This window comes from Lucilia cuprina, chromosome 6 (assembly GCF_022045245.1).
Source record: "Lucilia cuprina isolate Lc7/37 chromosome 6, ASM2204524v1, whole genome shotgun sequence".
Taxonomy (NCBI): domain Eukaryota; kingdom Metazoa; phylum Arthropoda; class Insecta; order Diptera; family Calliphoridae; genus Lucilia; species Lucilia cuprina.
The window spans coordinates 6,190,059-6,212,752 of NC_060954.1; the positions used below are offsets into that span (position 1 = coordinate 6,190,059).

The following is a 22,694-nucleotide window of genomic DNA, read 5'->3' on the forward strand; positions in this document are numbered from 1 at the left end:
CTATAGTCTAGTCTATAGTCTAGTCTATAGTCTAGTCTATAGTCTAGTCTATAGTCTAGTCTATAGTCTAGTCTATAGTCTAGTCTATATTCTAGTCTATAGTCCAGTATATAGTCTCGTTTGTAGTCCAGTCTATAGTCAAGTCTTTAGTCTAGTCTATAGCATAATCTTTAGTGTTGTCTAAAGTCTAGTCTATTATCTAGTGTTTAGTCTAGTCTATAGTTAAATCTATATTCTGGTCAATAGTCTAGTCTATAGTCTAATCTATAGTCAAATTTATATTTTAGTCAAGGGTATATTCGAGTCTATAGTCTATTCTATAGACTAGTCTAATGTCTAGCTTATAGTCTAGTCTATAGTCTACCCTATAGCCCAGTCTATAGATTAGTCTATAGTTTACTCTGTATTCTAGTTCATTCTACTTAATCCACTCAATATTCTATAGTCTTATCTCTCGTCTTGTATAAAGTCAATTCCAGCTATAGTCTGGGGACTATAAAACAATTTCGGGAAAAAACATTCCATATCTATAGGTAAACAGAGAGACTATTTTTTTGAAATCTCATGGAATTGAAACATTTTCGTAACATAAAACTTACCCTCTCTTGAGAATCTAGTAATGAATGAATGAGTCAGTAAAATAGTGAAATAATTCTCTATTTTGTTATATTTGTTGATATATTTTGAAAATCTGATTTTCCGTTTCCTCTTTAGAAAAATTTAGCTGTTTTATTGTTAACAAATCTTACATTTGTTGTTTTAATTTTATTGCCATAATTTACAAAATTTTAAAATTCTACTTTTTGTTTTTTTGCTCTTTGTTGTGTGTTTTTATTTTGTTTTACAGCAAAATCATTCATGCAGCATGTTGAAGCATAGAAGCAATAAATTGTATGGCATAAATAAATCTGTGGTGGTACGTGGTAAATTTCATTTTTGCAGACGCCACGCGTTTTCTTGTATTTCTACCATCAGCATTTATTTGTTGCCATTGTTGTATTTATCCAATTTATGTGTGTGTGTGTGTCTTGTGTTAGTTAGCCTCAGGATCAAGCAAGCAGCAGCAGCTGCGTCTATTGACTGCGTTACTATACACATCATGTGCTATATGCTGCATTATTATAAAGTTCTCTTGTTTTTGTTCTTTTTATTTTTTGCTATTTTGTGTTAAGTCTTCTAAGGGTAGTTTGGTTGGCTGATTCCAATTGCTGCAGCTCCTGTTTGTATTGTTGTTATTTGCCCAAAATCCTCTTTATTGTAAAAAATTTCCTTTGTAGTCTTCAGCAGCATCATCATCATCAGCATTGTCCCTTAACATCATCATCATTCTCATCTTTATGTCTCGCTTATAAACAGGGGTGGCAAAAAATTTTGTTTTGCTTTATAATTCTTTCCTTGTTGCGATTTTCCCATTTGAAATATGTATTTCATTCAAAATGTCTTGTAATTTTATTTTTCTTTTTGCAAATAGAAAAAATTGAATTAAAGAGAATTTAACTTAATGCAGATGATAAACAAGTTAACAGAAACAGTTTGCAGTCGTAAGAATAGGCACAGTAGATAACTTTTTTCTAATCTTGGAATTTTACAAAGGATTATCCATTACTAGATTACTAGGATTACTAGACTATAGACTAGGCTATAGACTAGACTATAGACTAGACTATAGACTAGACTATAGACTAGACTATAGACTAGACTATAGACTAGACTATAGACTAGACTATAGACTAGACTATTGACTAGACTATAGACTAGACTATAGACTAGACTATAGACTAGACTATAGACTAGACTATAGACTAGACCATAGATTAGTCTATAGACTTAACTATAGACAATGCTATAGACTAGACTATATACTATAATTATATTATAGTATTCTTCAAGATTAAGTATATTAGTTTACTAATTGCATTCGTCATAACGAAATATCCATAAATTGGTTCCGTTTATAAAAATTGCTGAAAATCCAACATTTTTTTATTTTTCTCTTAGATCTTTAAATACCGTTTAAACATCTGTAGGAATGAATAAGTTTTTATAACTGTCAATTTTGGTTTTTTTGTATTCTTCTTTTTTTTTGGTTCCACACAATGAAGATAAATTATTTTGAATACATTTACAATACTACAACAGAAAAAAAGTAGGAGGAATAAATGGATTTTGTATTTATACTCCGAAAGTAGACAATTTAAACTGTAGTTTTTTCACGCTTTTGACTTTGCCGCACTGTTTGAACGAGCAAACGAATGAAGTAAACCTAGAGAGATTTCAGCATGAACATGAACTTCATGCAATCAAATAGCAACAACATAAACAGCCATCCAGCCAACCAGTCAGTCAGTCAGCAACATGAGCAACTGAACATGAACAACACAAAACTACTTTGTTAAAAGTTAACAACACAATATGTCGCCAGCATTACATTGTTTTTTTTGGATAAATTTTTTTCCTTGTTTTGGGGTTCAAAAGTTTAGTATTTGGAGATAATTTTAAAGTTTTTGTCAGATTAAAATTAATAAAGGGTTCTTAAGCAAAAACAATGCAAATGTTTGTGCGGATTGTTGAAAATATTCATAAATGTTTATGAGTCAAGTGTCAAGTTGTATTTTGCATTCCAGACAAAAAAAAAAGTGCCTTTACTTGACTGCTTTCTTTTATTGTTATCTGCTGGAATAGAATATAAAGATGACGATGACTATGATGTGATATTTCCGCAATTTTATGACATTGCCCAAAAACCACTTTATGTACTTAGACTTATTCATACTCATTTTATACATTCATGTTTATTTAACTTATACATTTCATACATCTTAATATGTAAATATACATATGTATGTGTGTATAAAATAGGTGTAGAATTATTTAGCTTTAAGCAATATTTGACTTAACTTTGCCTTAAGTGTTGTATGTTGACTTTATGTGAACCTCAACTCAACACCTTGTCATCAACAACTCCACAGTCAGCGTTGTTGTCTTCTCATCAACATCATCATCACCATCGTGCTGTCATTCGTTTGCTACTAATGATGCATATAATACACGACTTGAACTAATCATTAATGTTAAAGTAGAATGGGGGAAACAAAACAAAAATACAAAAAAAGATATACTAAAGAATATATAGGATATCGAAAATAAACTGAGGAAAAAACCTTTCTAAAATGGATATTACCCCCTAAAAACCGACTTCAATCTCGACTATAGAGCAGACTATAGAATAAACCTAAGACTTAACTATATATCAGACTATATCAGTCTGGACTATAAACTATAGATAAGATCAAAGTCTGAACCGTAGAGTAGACTATAGTCTGGATTGCAAAATAAACTTTAGTTCAGACTATACGAAACATTATAGTTTAAACTATAGTGTTGATTATATTCTGGACTTTAGCCTAGACTATGATCTGTACTATAGAAAAGACTATATAGAATAAACAATAGTCTGGACTATTGAATAGACTATAGTCTGGACAATAGAATATACTATAGTCTGGACTATAGAATAGACTATAATCTGGACTATAGAAATGACTATAATCTGGACTATAGAATAGACTAAAGTCTCGACTATAGAATAGACTATAGTCTGTACTATAGAAAATACTATAGTCTGTACTATAGAAAAGACTATAGTCTGGACTATAGAATAGACTATAGTCTCGACTATAGTCTGCACTATTGAATAGACTATAGTCTGTACTATAGAATAGACTACAGTCTGGACTATAGAATAGAATATAGTCTGGACTATTGAATAGACTATAGTCTGGACTATAGAATAGACTATAGTCTGGACTATAGTATAGACTATAGTCTGGACTATAGTATAGACTACAGTCTGGACTATAGTATAGACTATAGTCTGTACTATAGAATAGACTATAGTCTGAATTATAGAATAGACTATAGTCTGGACTATAGAATATACTATAATCGGGACTATAGAAAAGACTATAATCTGGACTATAGAATAGACTATAGTCTCGACTATAGAATAGACTATAAAATAGACTAAAATCTCGACTATAGAATAGACTATAGTATCGACTATAGTATAGACTATAGTCTCGACTACAGAATAGACTATAGTCTATACTATAGAATAGACTATAGTCTGGACTATAGTATAGACTATAGTCTGGACTATAGTATAGACTATAGTCTGGACTATAGTATAGACTATAGTCTGGACTATAGTATAGACTATAGTCTGGACTATAGTATAGACTATAGTATAGACTATAGTCTGGACTATAGTATAGACTATAGTATAGACTATAGTCTGGACTATAGTATAGACTATAGTATAGACTATAGTCTGGACTATAGTATAAACTATAGTCTGGACTATAGTATAGACTATAGTCTGTACTATAGAATAGACTATAGTCTGGACTATAGAATAGACTATAGTCTAGACTATAGAATAGACTATAGTCTAGACTATAGAATAGACTATAATCTGGGCTATAGAAAAGACTATAATCTGGACTATAGAATAGACTATAGTCTCGACTATAGAATGTACTATAGTCTGGACTATAGAATATAATATAGTCTGAACTTTACAATATACTCTAGTATGTACTATAGATTAGACTTTAGAATGAGTTACTCTAAAGATTGGAGTGACTTATATAACATATAACCAATCTGATACTATATCCAAAATTACACTTTTCTTTTACCTGTTAAAAATCATTGGCTTAGCGCGAAGGACCATTTACTGTCGCCTATAGCAGTTAATATTTTAAATGGAAATTTCCCAAGAATGTCAAAAATTTGTTGGAACAAAAAAACCACCCAAAATGCAAAATATTCACACATAGTACTACAAATAATTTACCCTAGTCCCAAATTGACACAACTTATGTACGATATTTAAACGATAAATATTTTGTTGTTGTATGAATTTCAATACTTGGGATATATTGAAATTAATCCACAAATATAAATTGCCACTGCATAAAACAATAACAACAACAACTACTACCTACGACAACAAAAACTAGACACAAGGGTGGTTGGATTGGATAAATATATATAAAGTAGAATGTATATAGTGGCCTGACACTCTGTGTTGTAAATTAAATGTGAATGAAACCCCTCAATGGAACCGGTGGGTTGTTGCTGCTGAGGACGCTGGTGGTGGTGGCGGTGTTGTTGAGGATGACGATGATGATGATTACGTTGGTTGTTTAAATACGGCGTCATACGTTCGTGTTTTATTGTGTTTAGTGCCTTTTTAATTTTCAACAGTAATTTCATGGTTTCAAATATTGATACAATTTTTTGTTGTTTTTTCCCTGTTTTTTTTTTTTAACTACCGCCACGCCACACTCTTTGCACACATAATGGGCTTGAAATTTATATATGCGAAGTGTTTTTTTTTTTTGTCAAAATAGAACGTATTCAGCAAACTACTCTTATAAATGATTCTTTAATTTTATATACACAACAACAACATAAAACAATAAAAATTTATAAAATAAATAAATTCTTGAAATTAAAGGTTTTGTTTACACAAAAAATTCAAAATTATTCTATGGATATACATATTTATGGCTGTTGATGATATTATCGCGAATACAAATTTTAAAAATGTTTAAGGGTAGTGAAGGATTCATTTCAGAAAAGAGAGAAGAGAAAGTGGTTATGATGATAATGATAAAAATTCACCACCACAGAAATATTTGTCAATATATTGTTTTCACATTGTTGTAACAATATAACGATATCAGACAGTCAGTCAGATATCATGGTTGTAATGCCGCAACCAGTTATTTATTTCACCATTCAACCAACCAACCAACCAACCATGCATCCAGCTGAATTAATATCTATTTGTTTGTATTGGATTTTTATTATTATAATTATGTTGGTTTTTTTTGCGTTTTCTATAAAACGCAAATATTTTAAATCTAAATTGCGTGTGGAAAGTAAATAAATAGTGAAATTTGTGGCCACAGAGTGGAGAAAAATATAGAAGAGACAGAGAACTAAAGTTTATTTGTTGATAGTTGATTAATGTTTAACCTTTTAAGGGCCTTGGCATTAAACTTTGCAGCATAATAAAGTATTTTTCACTCCTTCTAAATCATATAAATTGTTATCGTTATATATCATATAAGTACTAAGAATAAGCTTAACTCCTTTCTATCTATAGTCCAAACACTAGTATATTCTATAGTCTATACTCTAATCTGTTCTGTACTCCATTCATTAGTTTATTATATAGACTATAGTCCAGTCTATATTCTGCTCTAAAGTCTAGATTATAGTCTATTGTATATTTCATACTATAGTCTACTCTTTAGTCCAGACTATAGTCTACTCTATAGTCCAGACTATAGTCTACTCTGTAGTCCAGACTATAGTCTACTCTATAGTCCAGACTATAGTCTACTCTGTAGTCGAGACTGTAGTCTACTCTATAGTCCAGACTATAGTCTACTCTATAGTCCAGGCTAAAGTATATTCTATAGTCCAGACTGTAGTCTACTCTATAGTCCAGACTGTAGTCTACTCTATAGTTCAGACTATAGTCTACTCTATAGTCCAGACTATAGTATATTCTATAGTCCAGACTATAGTCTATTCTATAGTCCAGTCTATGGTTTATTCTATAGTCCAGACTATGGTCTATCCTATAGTCCACACTATAGTCTATCCTATAGTCCAGACTATAGTCTATTCTATAGTCCAGACTATAGTCTATTCTATAGTCCAGACTATAGTCTATTCTATAGTCCAGACTATAGTCTACTCTATAGTCCAGACTATAGTCTACTCTATAGTCCAGACTATAGTCTATTCTATAGTCCAGACTATAGTCTATTCTATAGTCCAGACTATAGTCTATTCTATAGTCCAGACTATAGTCTATTCTATAGTCCAGACTATAGTCTATTCTATAGTCCAGGCTATAGTCTATTCTATAGTCCAGACTATAGTCTATTCTATAGTTTATTCTATAGTACAGACTTTAGTAGAGATTATATTCGAAAAAATCCATCTCAAAAAGTAATTATTTTTAATTTAATTTAATTAAAAAATTTTTAAGTTCTAACATATTTTAATGGTGGGAGTTAAGAAGTCTACAAAAAATTCCACTCAAAAACTTCCTTTCTTTTAAAAAAATTTCCTAACAACATCTGTTATTCTTCTCAAATTCTTAAAATAATACATATCGTTCAATTGTTATTGTTCTTCTAACATTAGTTACTATTTGGTATTCATTACAACACCAACTTATACATGTATCTTATAAGTTTTTTTTTTTTATTGGGTTTCATGTTGTTGTTGTTGGTTCTGTTTCAGTTCAAAAACGAAATAAATATCTTAAAGTTTAGATCTTTTTCTGTGATGTTTTTGTGTGTTGTTGTAATATTAAAAAGGTTTGTTGAACTTGCTATTGTTACGGCTGCTGTTGCTGCTGCTGTTTTCTGCTGGCTGTCTGACTGTTTAGTACTTTCTATTGCTGATTTTGTTTTTCTATACTTTTTGGTTGTTGTTTGATGTTGGTGTAGTATTTGTAACTTTAAGCTTTAATTTCCGTGTAGTTGAAGTTATTGTATATGGTTACTACTTATTTTTTTTTTTGGAAAAGTAGTGGGTACGGTTTTTGATTGTATGTAGTTTGATGTCAAATAAAAAAAATACCTATATTTTATTTTGAAATACTCTACAGTAGGTATACAAGACTTTAGACCAGCCGTGGATCCAGCTCGAATGTTCCCTCTCTTCCCCTTCTTTAGGGTAACTAAACTATAGCTAAGACTTTAGACTTATTTACTGGTGTAAATATCAAAATAGACTTGCAGGGCAGAATTTAGTCAATACCCTGTCTTAGACTATATACTAGACTGTAGTGACAACTGTAGACTAGTTTATAGTCCAGACTATATACTAGACTGTAGTGACAACTGTAGACTAGTTTATAGTCCAGACTACAGATCTAATTATATTACATATTATAATCTATTTTATGACAACAGTCCATAATATAGACAAGGCTATAGACTAGATTACAATCCAGTCTAGAGAATATGTTTCAATTTTGTCTTAGTTTTGTTCTAATTCTGTTCTAGTTCTGTTTTAGTTCTGTTTTAGTTCTGTTCTAGTTCTGTTCTAGTTCTGTTCTAGTTCTGTTTTAGTTCTAGTTCTGTTCTAGTTCTGTTCTAGTTGTGTCCTAGTTCTGATCTAGATCTGATCTAGATCTGTTCTAGTTCTGTCCTAGTTCTGTTCTAATTGTGTTCCAGTTCTGTTCTGGTTCTGTTCTAGTTCTGTTCTAGTTGTGTTCTAGTTGTGTTCTAGTTGTGTTCTAGTTGTGTTCTAGTTGTGTTCTAGTTGTGTTCTAGTTGTGTTCTAGTTGTGTTCTAGTTGTGTTCTAGTTGTGTTCTAGTTGTGTTCTAGTTGTGTTCTAGTTGTGTTCTAGTTCTGTTCTAGATCTGTTCTAGTTCTGTTCTAGTTCTGTTCCAGTTCTGTTCTAGTTCTGTTCTAGTTCTGTTCTAGTTCTGTTCTAGTTCTGTTCTAGTTCTGTTCTAGTTCTGTTCTAGTTCTGTTCTAGTTCTGTTCTAGTTCTGTTCTAGTTCTTGTTCTAGTTCTGTTCTAGTTCTGTTCTAGTTCTGTTCTAGTTCTGTTCTAGTTCTGTTCTAGTTCTGTTCTAGTTCTGTTCTAGTTCTGTTCTAGTTCTGTTCTAGTTCTGTTCTAGTTCTGTTCTAGTTCTGTTCTAGTTCTGTTCTAGTTCTGTTCTAGTTCTGTTCTAGTTCTGTTCTAGTTCTGTTCTAGTTCTGTTCTAGTTCTGTTCTAGTTCTGTTCTAGTTCTGTTCTAGTTCTTGTTCTGTTCTAGTTCTGTTCTAGTTCTGTTCTAGTTCTGTTCTAGTTCTGTTCTAGTTCTGTTCTAGTTCTGTTCTAGTTCTGTTCTAGTTCTATTCTAGTTCTGTTCTAGTTCTGTTCTAGTTCTGTTCTAGTTCTGTTCTAGTTCTGTTCTAGTTCTGTTCTAGTTCTGTTCTAGTTCTGTTCTAGTTCTGTTCTAGTTCTGTTCTAGTTCTGTTCTAGTTCTGTTCTAGTTCTGTTCTAGTTCTGTTCTAGTTCTGTTCTAGTTCTGTTCTAGTTCTGTTCTAGTTCTGTTCTAGTTCTGTTCTAGTTCTGTTCTAGTTCTGTTCTAGTTCTGTTCTAGTTCTGTTCTAGTTCTGGTTCTAGTTCTGTTCTAGTTCTGTTCTAGTTCTGTTCTAGTTCTGTTCTAGTTCTGTTCTAGTTCTGTTCTAGTTCTGTTCTAGTTCTATTCTAGTTCTATTCTAGTTTTCTTTCTTATTCTTTCTATGGCTCCAGTTTCATGTTTAGTTTTACAAAGCAATATATTAATCTTTCTTCAGGTACTTGAAGTGTACGTCATATAAACATTATTTTTTACTACCGCAACTTTTTATTATTTCTCTTCTAAATTTAAAGGTAAAATGTTAAAAAATTATTATTACTACATTAATTTTTTTGTTTGTTTATTTCCAGATTTTATATACAATTTTATTGTTTGAAAGCGGCAAAACAGGTTTGTTACTATTTTTTTTTCTGATATTAAAGTATGAAAAAAGGAAACAAAAAATTTAATGATATGAAATGTGTTTGAAATTTTTTTGAAAATAAATTATGTAGTTTTTTTGTGATTTAATTGAATTTTGATGTTAGAGTAATGTTTATGGCGAAGAAAGAGAAGAAGTGATAGTGAAGCTATTAGAATTGGATGTTAAAACTAACTGGTCCACTTATGGTTTCATAAGGAACAGTTATTAATTAAAAATTTTGGTTTTAAACTTGGAAATAATTAATTTGTTGGAAAATATTGAAAATATTAGACATTTGGCTGTCATTAAAACTAACGACAAAAAGTGTAAAAAAAGATTTTAATGTTAAGTTTTTAGCAGATTTTCAAAAATGATTTATGTAAATTATTTTTTATGTTGTTGTTTTTATTTTTCAAAATAATCTTGATTAATGAAAAACGATTAACAAGGCATATGATTTTCAAACTACAGCTTAAAATGACATCATTTAAAGGCAACGTCATAAATAAATTTAAAAAAATAAATATTTTAAAAACAACAACTACAACAACAACAAGTGATAATAATTGATTATAATTTATAAAGAACAATTTAGCTTAAACCAAAAATACAAATCTAGAATATTAAATAAAAAAATAAATTGAAAAATTGTTTAAAGGTCTCAACGTTGTTCAGTTCAGTTCAGTTGTTTTTGAAATTATTTTAAATAAATTCAATATAATTTTTGTTTTTATTATAAACGTATGACAGTTAAATATTTCAGAAAAATAAACAAATTATACTGTGTAATGTATTGCAAACAATTTGTAAATAAATTTATGCAATTTCGGTGTAATAATAACAAATAAATTACTAAAAGTGCCAATGTAAAGTCATATGAATTTTAATGTTTATCTGTGTGTTTGTTAAAGGACGTTTTTTTTTGATACAAAGTATGTAGTATACCCTACACCACTTTAGTGGGTAGGGTATATTGGGTTTGTGCTGATGTTTGTAACCTACAATCATATTGGTCCTATATCCACCTTAAAGTATACCTATAGGGTCAGAATCATTTTCTGAGTCGATTTTGCCATGTCCGTCCGTCTGTCCATCCGTCTGTCCATCTGTCCGTCTTTCCATGTAAACCTTGTAATCAAACTACAGGTCACAATTTAAAAGATAATTCAATGAAATTTTGTACATGATCTTGTATTGTCCCCGGGACGAAGCCAGGAATGGTTAAGATCGGTCCATTATTTCACCTATGCCCCATACAACTGAACCCCCCAATAGGGCATGTAAACCTTGTAATCAAACTACAGGTGGCAATTTTGGAGATAGTTCAATGAAATTTGACACGTGATTTTTCATGGTACCGTTTTTATTAAAAATGGTTAACATCGGTCCATTATTTCACCTAGACCCCATACAACTGAATCCCCCTGAATAAGGGATGTAAACTTTGTAATCAAACTGCAGGTCGCAATTTTGTAGATAATTCAATGAAATTTGGCACATAAACGTCTATGGTACCGTAGACGAAGCCTGTTGAAAATGGTTAACATCGGTCCATTATTTCACCTAGCCCCCATATAAGTGAACCCGCCGAAAAGGGATTTTAAATTCATAATTATGTTTAATATACTATGAGTGTCGACAAAAAGCAGCAAAAACCAAATTCAATACAAAATTTGATGACCCTCACGAATTCCATAATAAAAGGTCCTCATATGACCCTAGCCCCTATGAAAAGTCCCCATTACAATTTCACTTAAATGTCCACAATTTTATTCAACAATAAAACGGCTTAAGTATGTATATCTGAGGCAAGTTACACTTCAACTTAAATGCTTTAGCTTATGGCAACTAAATCACATAATATTTTTGTAAAAGGTGTAGGGTATTATATGGATGGCCTTGCCTGACTATAATTCCTTACTTGTTGTTTTTTTTTTGCAAAATACAGACAAATATTTTTAGCTTAACAGACAATTTGACAGTTTGAATTCATCAATTTAACAATTTGACAGCAATTAATGCTTTTATCTTGCTCAAAACTATAACAGTAAAACCTTGATTATTCAAATTTTTAAGAATTTTTTTCTATATCTTTTTATATAGTATGCACTGTATTTCTATTGCTTTATATTATTCACAGTTTTTTTGTAATCTAGTAATTTATATCTGAGGAGGGTTTAAAAGTTTTATGAATGTAGTTTAACTAGAGATAAGTCGTTGTTAATGGTTCAAGGTTCATTTATACAAATCCACCTTTCCATTTCAATATTTTTTTATTTAAAAAACAAATTGTGTGAAATATTAGCAAAAGTTCTATATGAATAGAGACTCGTTTATGGAATGAATAAAAAATGAAAAAAATTCTGTATTGACATTTACATAAATGTAAATTCAAGTGCAGATTTAAGGTGTTAATATTGCGTTTAAATAGTTGAAATATTTTTAGATGACAACAGCTTTTAAAAATTAAAGTTTTATTCAAGAAAATATAAAAATCTAAGTTTGATTATAAAATGTTAAATGTTGTTTGGCAGATATTGTTGTTCCATCTATATATAAATATTGTAAATATTAAGAAATCAGAAACTCTTGATGTTCTGGGCATGAAAATTCCGAGCGATGTCCGCTGGTCTAAACACATTTTTCAAGTATCGAAAGATGCGTTCAAGTGTCTCGGTTTTTTGAAACGTTGTAAGACATACTTTACTCCATCTGATCTTCTTACTATTTACACCACTTATATCCCATCGAAAATGGAATACAACTCTCATGTATGGGCCGGTGCTTTGAAGACTATTTTGGAGCTACTCGACCTGAGCTACAGGAGAGGGCGAAGATACTTATCGCTGACATTGACTCTATTGATTCACTGGAGCAACATCGCAACGTGGGGTGTATTTCACTGTGTACTATCGATACTACAATGGAATGTGTTCCTTTGAAATTAGGAAACTTGTTCCCGATACCCGTATATTCTTGCTTAACATACGTCTTTCTTCAAGAACTCAACCCATTTGTGGTAGATTGGGCCGAACAACACATTATTCATTCTTCAGCCACGCACTGTTTGTATGTGGTATAAACTTCCTGCAAAGGTATTCCCTGCCCTTTTACGATATAAGAAGATTTAAATCTAATGTACACAAACACTACTCCCTCTATCCTACTTCCCACAACCTATTTTCTTAGTTCCAATACTATGCTTAGCATAAGTAGAGGTCATCTCCTGAGTGCTGGACCAATTAAAAAAACAAAAAACATTATAATTATTATAATGGTATTATAATATATTATATTACATTATAACTGGATTATAATGTTGAATAATGCATTATAATTGTGTTATAATATATGAAAGTACATTATACTTGGATTATAATGTAGAAAATGCATTATAATTGGATTATAATGGTGAATAATGCCTTATAATAGGAATATAATATAGCAAAATGCATTATAATTGGATAATAATATTAAAAAATGCATTATAATAGGATTATAACATAGTATTTCACATTATATTTGAATTATAATGTGGCTGAATGTATTATAATTGTATTATAATGGTTTAAAAATCATTATAATTGTATTATAATGTAGCAAAATGCATTATTATTAGATTATAATATAGGGGAATGTATTATAATTGGATTATAATGTGGCTCAATGTATTATAATTGTGTTATAATGAGCTTAAAATCATTATAATTGGATTATAATGTAACAAAATGCGTTATAATTGGATTATAATATTAAGGAATGTATTATAATTGGATTATAATGTAGCTGAAAGTATTATAATTGTATTATAATGGTTTAATAATCATTATAATTGTATTTTAATGTAGCACAATGCATTATAATTAGATTATAATATAGAGGAATGTATTATAATTGGATTATAATATAGAAAAATGCATTATAATTGGATTATAATGTAGAATTTTGCATTATATTTGGATTATAATAGAGAGGAATGTATTGTAATTGGATTATGATGTGGCTGAAAGTATTATAATTGTATTATAATGGTTTAGTAATCATTATAATTGGATTATAATGTAGAAAAATGCATTATAATAGGATTATAATATAGCACTTTGCATTATATTTGGATTATAATACAGTAGAATGGATTATAATTGGATTATAATGTAGCTAAAAGTATTATAATTGTATTATAATGGTTTAAAAATCATTATAATAGGATTATAATATAGAAAAATGCATTATAATTGGATTATAATATAGAAAAATACATTATAATTGGATTATAATATAGAAAAATGCATTATAATTGGATTATAATGTAGCTGAAAGTATTATAATTGTATTATAATGGTTTAAAAATCATTATAATTGTATTATAATGTAGCAAAATGCATTATAATTAGAATATAATATAGAAAAATATATTATAATTGGATTATAATATAGAAAAATGCATTATATTTGGATTATAATATAGAGGAATGTATTATAATTGGATTATAATGTAGCTGAATGTATTATAATGGTATTATAATGGTTTAATAATCATTACAATTGATTATAATTGTATTAAAACATAGCACAACTGATTTTATTTGTATTATAACATATAGAAAGACATTATAATTCCATTATAATGTAAAAAGTGTTCATTATAATTATGTTTTAAGTTTAATAAAAATTTCTTTATTCTTTTGGTTTTTCTAGCTGACTTCATAAAACAAATATTTCTTTAATTTTAATGCAAACATTTCCTTGAAATTATTCTTCATTAAAAAAAGAAAAAACTATAACAAATTCTTAACAAAAATTTGGGTTAATTCATGAATGTTCGTGGGTGTACTAAAAATCTATAATAAAAATTTTAATTTTGTTTTTTTTTCTTTTGTCTTGTCACTTTAAATGACCTCCTTAACTAATTGTAATAGTTTTTATTCTCTCTCTATTTAGAATAATTTACAAATATTCACACGTTGCTATATGATGTTGTCAACATAGTCATAGTTTGTTGCTGCATCATCACCATCACCATCACCACCTCAATTATCACGTCCGGCTAACGGACACTTATTCTTAGTTGTAGAGAAAATGTTTAAGACACAGGATATTTAAACAAATTATTAACGCTCTAAAAATACATACAAACATACACATACTTGAATAATTACTGTATTAAATTAGTGACAGGTGTGTGCTAGCTGCAGTTAGATAAACAAGCTGTGCTTTGGTTTTAATTTATATTAAGTAAATACAAAAAAAAGAAACAATTAAATAATTGTCATATATATTTATAAAGAAAAATGAAAAATATGCTCTAAAATGTTTAGCAACAATTATCTAATTGTGACTGACAGCTGTCATAGTTACATAGAGCAAAAGGAAAAAAACAAACTGTCATTTCACTTTAGTTTTAATTATAAGGCGTTCTACTCGTTACTCTAATGAAAACTATTAGGAAAAAAAACACAAAAGAATTGTAAAAAAAAGTTATGAACTAAGGAGCTAAAGTATTACAAAAAAAAACCGTGTCAAATGTTTGATTGACTGATGGTCTCAAATCAAAATGTAGGTTGTAAGACAAATATAAAGAAAAATTTAATTAAATTGTGTTGAAAAAATATATATCAAATAAATTTAATAAAGAAACAAGTAAGAAATTATAGACCATATAATACCCTACACCTTTTACAAAAATATACTATGATTTAGTTGCCATAAGCTAAAGCATTTAAATTGTATTGTACCTTGCTTCAGTTATACATACTTAAGCCGTTTATTATTGAATCAAATTGTGGACATTTAAGTGAAATTTTGATAGGAGCTTTTTATAGGGACTAGAGTCATATGAGGACCTATTATTATGGCATTCGTGAGGGTCATTAAGTCTAGTATAGAATATGGTTTTTGCAGCTTTTTGTCGAGATATGAGTATATTAAACATAACTATGAACTTAAAAGCCCTATTTGGCGGCTTCAGTTGTATGGGGGATAGGTGAAATAATGGACCGATGTTTACCATTTTCAATAGATCTTGTCTAAGGTAGCATAAAAGATCATGTGTCAAATTTCATTGAATTATCTTGAAAATTGCGACCGGTAGTTTGCTTACAATGTTTACATGCCCTTTACGGGGGTTCAGTTGTATGGGCGCTAAGTGAAATAATGGACCAATGTCAATTGGCCAAATTCAACTGACTTCGTCTACTGTATCATAGACGATCATGTGTCAAATTTCATTGAATTATCTTCAAAATTGCGAAGTGTAGTTTGATTACAAAGTTTACATGCCCTTTACGGGGGTTCAGTTGTATGAGGGCTAGGATAATTAATAGACCGATCTCAACCATTTTCAATAGGCTTCGTCTACGGTATCATAGAAGATCATGTGCTAAATTTCATTGAATTATCTTCAAAATTGTGACCTGCAGTTTGATTACAAAGTTTAGATGCCCTATTCGGGGGTTCAGTTGTATGGGGGCTAGGTGAAATAATGTACCGATGTTAAAAATTTTCAATAGATCTTTTCTAAGGTACCATAAAAGATCATGTGCCTAATTTCATTGAATTATCTTTAAAATTGCGAACTGTAGTTTAATTACAAGGTTTGCATGCCCTTTACAGGGGTTCAGTTGTATGGGGGCTAGGTGAAATAATGGACCGATGTTAACCATTTTCAAAGATCTTGTCTAAGGTTGCATAGAAGATCATGTGTCAAATTTCATTGAATTTTCTTCAAAATTGCGACCTGAAGTTTGATTGCAAGATTTACATGAACGGACGGACGGATGGACAGATGGACGGACATAGCTAAATCGACTTAGAACCGTTTTCAATAGGCTTCGTCTACTGTTGCATAGACGATCATGTGTCAAATTTCATTGAATTATCTTCAAAATTTCGACCTGTAGTTTGATTGCAAGATTTACATGAACGGACGGACGGACGGACAGATGGACGGACATAGCTAAATCGACTTAGAAAATGATTCTGAGCCGATTGATATACTTTAAGGAGGCTATTAGACCAATATTATTGTGCGTTACAAATATCAGCACAAACCCAATATACTCTCCCCACAAAAGTGGTGTAGGGTATAAAAATGCATTGATGTTTTTGATAAAAATACATCATCTCTCGATTTATGGCGAACAGATTGTTAAACATAATTATTATTACAATTTTTCTCTACTTTAAATAAATTTGGTTTTTTTCGAATTTATTGTGCATCTAGTACTTGTACATAATATAAGTTCAGATATCAATATATATGTATATACATGATGATGATGATGATTATGATGATGACATCGTTTTGATAACATTGACATATAGCAAAGAAACAATATGTAGATTATTTTATATGTATTTTGAAAATAAAAAACCTGCAGTGGATAGATGTCATCATCATCACCATCATGGATACAACTAACACTGTTGCAAGCAGATTATAAACATAAATAGACTGAGACCAAAGGAAAATTTCATTCTATAGAGATTTGAAATAATTTTAAAATTGTTTTATAATGCTTTATAATAACTTTATAATGAAAAATATTGTATTATAATTGCGTTATAATGTTTTTTTTTTTTATTGGACCAGCACTTAGCACTAGTTTTGATACAAGAGCACCATGCCAACCTCTACTCAAACGGCTTTGAAATATCTAGAGCCACCACTTTACTTTACTTTCGCCAAAATGGTAAATGAAATGAAACCATTTCTTCGAAAGGAAGGCTAGTAAGTCTCCCGTAGAGCGACCTCTAAGTAAGTAAATTGTTGGTCTCTAAGTACTTGACAATAGATATAGAAATAGGTAGAAATTGACCGTATTTTCCATAACATTAGAAAGTGCTGAACAAATTGCTATTGGACGGTAATTAGCCAGGATTATTTGCCTCTCCCTTTTTAGGAATTGGCGTTACATTAGGAATTTTCCAGCAGGCAGGAAATTTGCTGGCATGGTATAGAATACTGAGATGATTAGCTAATGGATGAGCTAGCGTCGAAGAGCACTGCTTTAAGACCAGTGCCGGTATGCCGTCTGGTCCAGGAGACTTGTTTATGTTGAGATTTGTTAGAATCTTTTTAACGGCACGTGCTCGAAAGAATATTTTTGGCATAGTTACTTTTCGATCCTTTCGATCTCGGGCAGTGCTGGATCGCTAAGCGGCAAGCAAGAATTGTTTGCGAATAACTTAGCTAAAAGGTTAGCTTCATCAACCAGGTCGTCCTTGAAAAGTGACAGAATTGAAGAACTAGCATTATCCTTTACTCTTTGAACGAGCGACCAAATTGCGTTATAATGTATTTTGAAGCCATTATAACGATTTATATTGTATTATAATTTTGTTATAATGAATTATAATCCATTATAACTACATTATAATGGTTTATATTGTATTATAGTCCATTATAATTGCGTTATAATATATTATAATCATGTTGTAATGATTATAATCCATTATAAGTATATTATAATGAATTATGTTGTATTATAATTGTATTATAATGTATTATATTTCATTATAATTGCGTTGTAATGTATTATAATCATGTTATAATGATTATAATTCATTATAACTATATTATAATGTTCTATATTGTATTATAAGACATTATAATTGCGTTATAATGTATTATTATTAATATGTATGCATTATATTGTATTATAATCATGTTATAATGAATTATAATGCATTATAATTGTATTATAATCAATTATAACTTCATTATAACATAATGAAGACCATTATAACATAATGTAGTTGATTATTACTGTGTTATAATTTATTATAGTCATCATCAGCATTTGACCCACAAAATGTTAAATATTTTTTGCAAATTACTTTTCTGTGTTCCTACTTTCTTTCTGCTAACATTTGCCTGCTGTCTGCTGATGTTTTTTTTCGCAATAAAATAATAATGTCTATATTACTGGATTTTTTTTCTTCTGAAAATTGCATGTTTAGCAAATTATATTCATGTTTTCTATTTCAATAATAAACTAGAACGGATTTGCATTTTACACTATACTTATTTTTTATTTAACTAAACAACAACTAAATGTTTATTATTTTTTTGTAATAATGTCTAGCATTGTTTATTGGGTTGTGATTCCTTTCTAGTTTTTGTTTACATTGACCTGTAAATATCATAATCATGTGGCTTTCTCAGTGGGTGACTTAAATTTTAGTTTTAGTATAATTTGTTTGAAATTTTAACAACTTTTGATAAATTTTTTCTTTTTGGACAAAAGTGACTGAGTGTCATTTCTCTATAAAATTCACACTTAATTTAGTTGTTAAATGCAATCTGCCATCATTTGCAGCATTAACTAAACATTTTGATGTTCATAGTTTAAATATTTAAATATTTGTTATACCCTTTACCTTTGTGAGAAGGGTATATATAAGTTTGTCATTCCGTTTGTAATTTCTATAATATGTCATGTCCGTCTGTCAGTCTTTCTGTCCGTCTGTCTGTTGAAATAAGTTTTTAGAGGTCCCCAGATATCGGCGAGATCCGAATCTTCAATAATTCAGTTAGACATGCTTTCGAGAAGATCTCTATTTAAAATCAGCAAAATCGGTCTATAAATAACGGAGATATGAGCAAAAATCCGAGACAACCTCTGAAAATTTCATCAAAAAAGCCACATTTTTTTCAAGCTTTGTTAAAAAAGCAACAACAACACTGTGAGTGGGATAAAGATGTACATGTGCGTGTGCAGATGTATTTGGTTTTATTCAGCTGTGTATTTTTTTGTATGTTTGCATGATGTTCTGTTCTCACGAAGGTGATGGATATAACAAGAACAAGGAGATTGAGCAGTAATATCTTGGTAATACAGCTTATATTTGTTTGAGGGTGGTAATATAGTTTGACGGTGGTATTACAGTACAACGGTTAACATTTCTTTCTGCTACAGTTTATATTTGTTTGTGTGTGTATGTTATGTGTGACATGTGTGAAGAGATACAAAACAAATAAAAACTGTTTTCTGAAACATACTTGGTGAAGGGTATATAAGATTCGGCACAGCCGAATATAGAAATATTACTGTCATTGTGTTATGTGTCTTAAAAATATGACATTTTATTGTTTAGTATTTGTGGACACATTCTTGTTTAAGTTTTAGAAATGTTGAAGCTGACATCATGATGTTTTGATTATCATCAGGGCAAGGATTTCTATGCAAATGCAAGTTTGTAGGAAGCATCTGAAATTCTTTGAATGTTTTCGAATCAAACAATTTGTCAGGGCCTTGGTTGAAGTAGTATACATGGCACCACTTATAGCCAAGCAGCATGTACGTTGAACTCCCTGTAGTAGCTTGATATTGCACTTTTTGTCTAAAGCAGTCCACCAGAATATTGAAACATAAGCTACAATTGGTCTAATTACACTTTTATAAAGCCAATGTGTCATAGTAGGACTAAGACGCCATTTCATGCGTTTAGTTCTCCTACATCTCGTCCGTTCGGTCGAGGTTTACACGTAAGTATTTAACTTTGTCTGTCACTGGTATTTTCTTGCCCAGGAAGCAAGGTTCAGTATACGTAGAAATTTTTGTCCTTCTTGTGAAAAGACAGATTTCCGTTTTTGCCTGGTTAACATTGAGGCCTCTCGGTTGAGTACAGCTTAAGGCCGTATTCAGACCCACCTCATTTCTTCTACACAATTATTTAGATCCTTTCCCTTTAAAAGTATGACAACATCATCTGCATAGCAGACAGATCTAAATCCTTTCTCGGTCAGCTATTAACCCAGAGTAAAGTTGACAAAATGCCACCCTATTGTATACCGCGAAATACTTTTTTCCTAATAGTTATATCGTACATCTCGCAGCTTATACATCTATTCCTTAGCATGTGATTGATTCAGTTACGGAGCACCCGGTCAACATAAAACTGGTCTAGGTATTGGATAAGATTATCAGTGTGCACGTTATTGAAGGCGCCTTAGATGTCAATACATACCGCCAGTGTATATAGTTTGCTATCAAAGGATGCACCTGTGTAGTGAACAACTTCGTTTAAGGCAGTTTCCACCGATCGTCCCTTACTATCGACTATCCCTTCCAAGGTTTTAAGTAGTAAGGATATAAGACTTATCGTTCGATAAGAGTTAGCTGTTGCATAGCTAGGTTTCTCTGGCTGAGGTATAAATATTACCCTTGCATCCTGCCATTTAATGGGGGTATATGTGAATTTCAAGCAGGAGGTAAATATCTGAGACAGATGTACGGAAACCAGTTCCGCTTCCATACGTAAGGGAGCGATGCTCTTGATTTCCCCTTTAACCATATCAGATGTAGTAACAATTTCCCTGTTAGCCTCCCCTTCCTCCAATATCGGTTCATCTATGTTATTCGATATACCGGCTGGGAAATGGGAGTCCATTAGGAGTTTCATTGTCTCCTCCATATCCTCCAGCCTCCTGCTCGTGTCATCGATAATTGTATTATAATGCATTATGATCAATTATAATTAAGTTATAATGTATTATACTTTATTATAATTGTGTTATAATGTGTTATAATTAATTATAATTGCCTTGTAAAAGAAAAGTTTCACAAAACTTCGATTGTTCTTAAAGTGTATGACAATTTCTAGCAAATTCTCTTCTATTACAAAAATTCTTAAGTTTTTTTTATCGTTTTCCCAATCATGTCACACAATTTCTGTTATACAAAATTCTAGTGTAAAAGTTTCATTTAATTAACTTGTTGTAGTTCATTTAAGATTTTTTTTAAAACTTTTTTAAATACAAGTTTTTGTGTAATTTTTAATTCATTTAAATATAAAATTTACATTTTATTTATAACATTTGTCATGCTTTGTTAGAGATTCTCTGTTTAAGATAAAATTACAAATGTTTTGTTTAGTTTTTGTTCAAACTACTGTTTTAGACTTTTTCAAATGAAAAACCTGTCATTACCATTTAACACTTGGTTAATAATCGTATTGTATTACCAAGAATGTAAAAGACTTTGTAATTGCATAAGGTTTTTATACCCTACAACACTTGAGTGGGGAGGGTATATTGTGCTGATGTTTGTAACGCACAATCGGCTCAGAATCATTTTCTGAGTAGATTCAGGTATGTCCGTCCGTCCATGTAAACCTTGTAATCAAACTTTAGGTCGCAATTTTCGAGATAATTCAATGAAATTAGACACATCTTTTATGGTAGCGTAGACGAAGCCTATTGAAAATGGTTAATATCGGTTCATTATTTCACCTAGCCCCCATACAACTGAACCCCCCAATAGGGCATGTAAACCTTGCAATCAAACTACAGGTCGCAATTTTAAAGATAATTCAATGAAATTTGGCATATGTTCTTTTATGCTACCGTAGAGGAAGCCTATTGAAAATGACTTACATCGGTCCATTCTTTAACATAGCCCCATTCAACTGCACCCCCCAATGGGGCATGTAAACCTAATAATCAAACTACAGGTCGCAATTTTGGAGATAATTCAATGAAATTTGGCACATGATCTTTTGTGATACCGTAGACGAAGCCTATTGAAAATGGTTGAGATCGGACCATTATTTCACCTAGCCCCCATACAACTGAACCCGTCGAAAAGGGCTTTTAAGTTCATAATTATGTTTAATATACTCATATCTCGACAAAAAGTTGCAAAAACCAAGTTCTATACTAGACTTTATGACCCTCAAGAGTGCCATAACAATAAGTCCTCAAATGACTCTAGCCCCTATGAAAAGCCCCCATCAAAATTTCACTTAAATGTCTTCAATTTTATTCAACAATAAATGGCTTAAGTATGTATATCTGAGGCAAGGTACAAAACAACTTAAATGCTTTAACTTATGACAACTAAATCACATTATATTTTTGTAAGAGGCATAGGGTATGATATAGTCGTCCTCGCCTGACTGCAATTTCTTACTTGTTTTGTTTTGTAATATTGCTACACATTAACAAATTTAAAACCTTTTGGTTTTTTTTTTAGTTAATTATACTTAGACTTTTGTTAACCCTTTTGAGGGTCTAGAATACAATTTATTTCTTTTCCGTTATAGTCTCTATTTCTTTTGTAATTTCATACAATTTTCTTAGAAGGTTTTCTTGTAATATTTACAAAATAATGTTTT

The 22,694-nt window shown here is 30.5% G+C and overlaps 1 long non-coding RNA gene across 1 annotated transcript in view; it reads left to right on the forward strand.

The window, feature by feature from the left end:
* LOC124420766 overlaps window positions 1-9,569 on the forward strand; it is an 18,640-nt gene extending 9,071 nt beyond the window's left edge. Inside the window, exon 3 of the long non-coding RNA XR_006941367.1 lies at window positions 9,523-9,569. This is a non-coding gene — a long non-coding RNA (uncharacterized LOC124420766). The remainder of the gene's footprint in view (window positions 1-9,522) is intronic.
* Window positions 9,570-22,694: the final 13,125 nt, after the last annotated feature.